This window comes from Eptesicus fuscus, chromosome 14, assembly GCF_027574615.1.
Source record: "Eptesicus fuscus isolate TK198812 chromosome 14, DD_ASM_mEF_20220401, whole genome shotgun sequence".
Taxonomy (NCBI): Eukaryota; Metazoa; Chordata; class Mammalia; order Chiroptera; family Vespertilionidae; genus Eptesicus; species Eptesicus fuscus.
This window is the reverse complement of record NC_072486.1, coordinates 71092715-71098226: the sequence shown is the minus strand read 5'-3', so window position 1 is coordinate 71098226 and position 5512 is coordinate 71092715. Positions and strand designations below refer to the sequence as shown.

At 38.8% G+C, this 5512-nt stretch overlaps 1 pseudogene; it reads left to right on the top strand.

Moving 5' to 3' along the window:
* Positions 1 to 4574: 4574 nt before the first annotated feature.
* On the top strand, positions 4575 to 4722 carry LOC129151542 (U2 spliceosomal RNA; annotated as a pseudogene).
* The last annotated feature ends 790 nt before the right edge of the window (positions 4723 to 5512 follow it).

Here is a 5512-nt window from a genome sequence, read left to right as displayed (position 1 = left end):
TAAACTTTACTCATTTCTCACTATTTTATTCAAGTTAAAAAATCAGAATTCTTCAGTATACAAGTCCCTGTCGATTATGTTTACTGCCAATCTCTCCACGTCTCAAAAATTTCCTCCCCTACAAAGGATTGTCTTTCTCAGGACACTACTTTTTATGGAAAGCAGTTTTCTACTCTCTAATACCTGGGTAAAAAATTAGTCACATAAAGACATGGATATGTCTGCTTTTGTAACCCACCCCATGATTCTTTTAACATTGTTTCTGTAAATGGTGACTTGTAAATTCACATGTAGCTGTTAGTGGAGGGGAGAGGGCCTCATCCTACCAGTTGCCCACGGGAATGGAATTCTTGTGATGTCCCAAGAAAAGGAATTTTCTGAGATGCATGGCAGAAGGAATGATTTTTATTTGCAGGGCATCAAACCCCTGAGTGTCCAAAATCCTACTTCCCTTTGTCCCACCACAGAAGAAGTGTAGCTGGAGCTTCAGTAAAGCTAAAATCAGAGTCAGTGTCCAAAACTTCCTTTTCATGTCGGAGCCAGGTCCAGTCCCACATCAGCTTAGCTTGTGTCTCCCACTGGAGTCCATTACTCCTTTGTGTGTGGGGTCTGCATGTCATGAGCCAAAGGGGAGAATGCAAGGAAGCAGGATAAAAGAGCATAAGAGTCACGAGCTAAACATACCAAGAGCAAGAACTCCTGTGTTTAGGAGATTATGTATACCCAAATTTCCACGTGCCTGAAGTGGCTGCTCCCATTCTGGCCAATGATTTCTGTTCCCAGGTGTGACTGACAGACAAGTACCTTCCCTCATCACCCCAGCTTTATTGGGCATGTGTCTATCTTCACCCAGGTTTTTTTTTTTTTTCTTTCTTTTTCAGAGAATAGGCTGATGATTCCCTGAGGAGTGCAAAGTTGCATCCTACTGGTGAAGCTGCCCAAATGACATGGCTATAATGCCTGGCCTTCCCTAGTATTAATAACTAGCTAATTACAATGGTCTCATGACTACTGATAAACAGCCTGTTTGCTCATAGGATTCTAGGAGTTAACCTCAAAGGAAGTAGACTCCATCCAGCCTTCCGTCATTTTGGCTCCAAGAGATTTGCTCACCTTAAAGGAAAACCAGACCAACCAGACCATCATTAACAAGAGCCTACAACCCTCTCCAGTTTCCTTCATCCTGCCTTCCCCTTCCTTGCTCATAAAAACCCCTGCCTGCACTGAAATGTTAAGATGGTCTTTGTGACAGGAATGCCCCCATATTCTCCAGCTGCTGGCTCTTGAATAAACTTGATTTCAGACCCCGTCTCTTGAGTATTAGCTTTCAAGCAACAGGCAGCCAAATCTGGGTTTAGTATCAAGTCCATATTAAATTTTGCTTGTCACGCCAATACATTTAACAAAAAAGAAAAATCATGTGATACATTTTAAATTAGACACAATACCTGGTTAACTATATTTATCATTACTAACATAGAGTTTCCCTTTGTGGAATATTTAAGTTTGTGAAACATTAAACCTACTGTAGACCTTTCTGGAATTGACCTGTTAATTCTGCTTACAGAAAGGAATGGAGCTCCAGTTTTGTTTCATTACAGAAATAGCAGTCTCAGTAATGACTAGGAAATTGTTTGTGCTACACAAGGGCAGACATTGTAAAACAAGAATGATTGTCTACCTCAGAAGTTCCCAAAACTTTTGCACATGTGCATCACTTTGGAAATTTTTAAAAATTTCAAAGCTTAGTTCCACCCTCCCCACCAAATGAAGTCATAATCTCTACCCTGAAGAAATAAAATCATAATCTCTGAATGTGAAACAGAGACATTCATATTTATTTGTTTACTTTTATTAAAGCATTAGAGGCCTGGTGCACGAGTTTGTGCACAGGTGGGGTTCCTTGGGGGAGGGACCATGAGAGGTTGGCTGTGAGAGAGCACTGACCACTAGGGGACAGCTCCTGCGTCTGCCCCTTGGTGGTCAGTGCACGTCATAGCGACCAGTTGACTGGTCATTCAGTTGTTCGGTCACTTAGGCTTTTATATATATAGACTAGAGGCCCGGTGCACGACATTCATGCACTGGAGGGAAAGGGGGTCCCTCAGCCAGGCCTGTGCCCTCTTGCAGTCCAGTACCCCTTGGGGGATGTCCGCCTGCCGGCTTAGGCCCGATACCCCTGGGGATCAGGCCTAAGCCAGCAGGCAGACATCCCTCTGGCAGTGCAGGGCTCTCGCAGTCCGGGACCCCTCACTCCTTATCACCTGCCTGCAGCAGAGGCAGGAGAGGCTCCCACCACTGAGCTGCGCTTGCCAGCTGGGCTTGCTTCTTGTTCCTTAGCACTGCCATGGAGGCGGGAGCGGCTCGCCAGCCGTGAGCCCAGCTTCTGGCTTAGCGGCGCTCCCCCTGTGGGAGCGCACTGACTACCAGGGGGCAGCTCCTGCATTGAGCGTCTGCCCCCTGGTCAGTGTGCATCATAGCGACTGGTCATTCTGCAGTTTGGTTGATTTGCATATTAGGCTTTTTTTATATAGGATTCCAGCTGGTTGCAGACCATTTTGAAAACCAGTGGGTTAGAATATGGCTCAAGTTTCTGGCTTACATTAATTTTAATACTTCACCAAGTACCATTAAGAATTTACTTGCTATTTTAAAAAATGTAAGAATATAATATTATATAGTTATGTTAGTTTCAGCTATACAATATAGTGACTTGACATTTTTATATCTTACAATGTTTTGCCCCACTAGTTCTCATAATCATCTGTCACCACACAAACTTATCACAATATTATTGACTATATTCCCCTTCACCATTTTAACCCCCTACCACCACTTCCTTCTGGTAACCATCCTTTTGGTCTCTGTTTCTACGAGTCTATTAAAAAAAAACACCACTTTATTTGTATGTCTACTAAGTCTGCTATGGAGAAAATTTTATCTTTGAAAATTTCAATGTGCCTATTTATTACAATTACTCTACCAAGTGGCAAGAGTATATTTAATTTTAATGGAAATAACAACATCTGACTAGACATGCAAATAGTATATTTATAATAGTTTAACCACATGTTATAATATTATGTAAATATACCACATAAGTTCCGTGAGAGCCCAGCTTAAAAGGTTCTTTAATGTGACTTCAGATAACTTAAAAAAAGAAAACCAGAAACTTTTAAATCTCTTAAGACTTCATACTATATATTTAGTAAAGAAGAACCTAAGCTTCTTTATCATCAGTCTTATAATACCATTGTACTTCAATTTCTCACCAAATATTAAATTAAAAAAATAACCATCATCAGAGAAAATTCTGTTCTCATATTTTCTTACTCCATAGATATATTCTTAGATTTAAAAAAATATATATCAAGGGAACATAAAGAAATGGCATAGATAACTATGATAATTTGTTTACAAAGAAATTATTTTCTGAGAAATGTTCTTTATAGGTTCTCTGCTGGATTCCTCTCTTCTCAATTCTCATGATCTAGGTAGCAGTCTTTGGTGACACCTTTCTCAATCCATGAACAATTATCTTTATGTTAAAGACCACTATCAATTACCAGCAATCCTAAGAGATGGGAGCTGAGATGACCACACACACACTCTCTCCTGTATGGATGTGCTAGTCCATGAGAAACATGTCCCATGTATAATAACCTCTAAGAATGTTGCTCACTGTCAACACAAGATCTGCTCTCAACTCTCCCATCACAAAAGCTACTCAGCCAACTCTTCTCTTTCCCCCTAAGCATCCTTGGTGGTCATATTCCATGCCTTGTTTCTTGATAGAAAAGCAATGAAAACTTTTTTCTAAATAATTTCCTTTGTAAAATTTTTGTGTTCACAGACATGATTTCTATCCACTCACTCAGGTACCTTGCATTTAGTTTTCATGCTTCAGTCATGCTAAGATGAGTTCTATTCTATTATCCTCCTGGTCATATTTCTGTTTATGCACTCTCTCCCTAAATTTTTTATGAAACAAGGTATTAAAAAATGCAAACCTACATACTTATAGTACATGTAAATAATCAAATTTGGAGCTGAAAGTCCCATTAAGACTTGATTAGTCTATGATCTTAAGGTCAGGAAGTTAAAATATATAATAAAGAGATATAAGTACTAAAAAATGAGAATGTAGAGATGAAGGGATATAAAATTCTTAAAAGAAGTTAGAGAAACATCAGAGTGCAGGTAATATTTGAATTGAATCTTAAGGAACGTATCTGATTTCATTTGTACAACTCATCTCCCAATGTTGGGAACATGTTCTCTTCTCTAATGTTCTCAATCACATCGCTGCCTAGAACCTATTTACTGTAACAGCTCCTGATGAGTCAACTGAAGAATTAAAAACAAGTAATTAAAATGTCATTTCAAGATAGAATAACACCCTGTATCCTAGGAGTTCTCTTTAATCATTCTTCTTAGACTCTTTTCCATTGGAAGTATAATTATAATACAAGAAAAGCAGAGAAATGAATCTCCATTGTCAGTCACTTATACAGAAATCTATAACTAGAACATCATGTCTTTAAAAATTTTTCCTTTAGGCCTAATTTAATTTTATTGTTTCTTAGCCTTTTGGCTAAGATCAAGTGTAGATCTAATATAATTTGCCACATACCATTTTATAACCTACACTAGAGGCCTGCTGCACAAAATTCATGCAAGGGGCTCGGCCCTCACAGCCCCGGCTGGCTCTGCTGGCCCTCGCAGCCCATCGCAACCTCTGCCAGCCCTCACAGCCCTGGCTTCGTCTGGAAGGTCATCCGGATGGTCGTTCTGCTGTTCAGTCTAATTAGCATATTAGCGCTTAATTATATTGGATATTTATTTGACACAGCTACATTATTGTCATACTTCTTGACCATTTAAAAAAGCTAAGGTTCAATATCTGTGAATTAAGCAATAACTAAACTAAAAAAGTTTTGGAGGTTGCCAAGTCAAAAATGTTTTATGTATGAACCTGTAATAATAAAAATGGTTAAGTTACTGAGGGTTTACTCCAGGTCAGACACTATGCTAAGAGATTTATGTGCAGTATCTCCTTCAATTTGTACATAGTTCTATAGAGCTAGTTATTATAATCATCCTCATGTAAATTAACAGGTGGAAGAAAGCCTTGAGGCATTGTAATTTCCCAAGGTGACAGTCAATACAGAGTCAGGTTCTAGCCTTGGCAGGTTAAGTTCAATGTCATGTTCTTAATCACCACAATTTACCACGCTGTCTTACTTCCAACTATAGCACAGTCATCCCCTTTCAAATTGAAATTTTTACCTAATTAAACATTACATCTGCATCCTATACATCTACTTGCATATCAGTTACTTATGAAAGTAGACTTGGAAGAATTTTGTAGCCTGCTATAAATAGAGTACAATTTTGTTCCATAGACTATATATCTTTTGGTTAAAAAGCAAAGTGGTATTCATCTACATAAGTCATCTATATAGTATTTATGTATACGTAGCCTCATCACATGTGCCAAGAAGTAAAAATA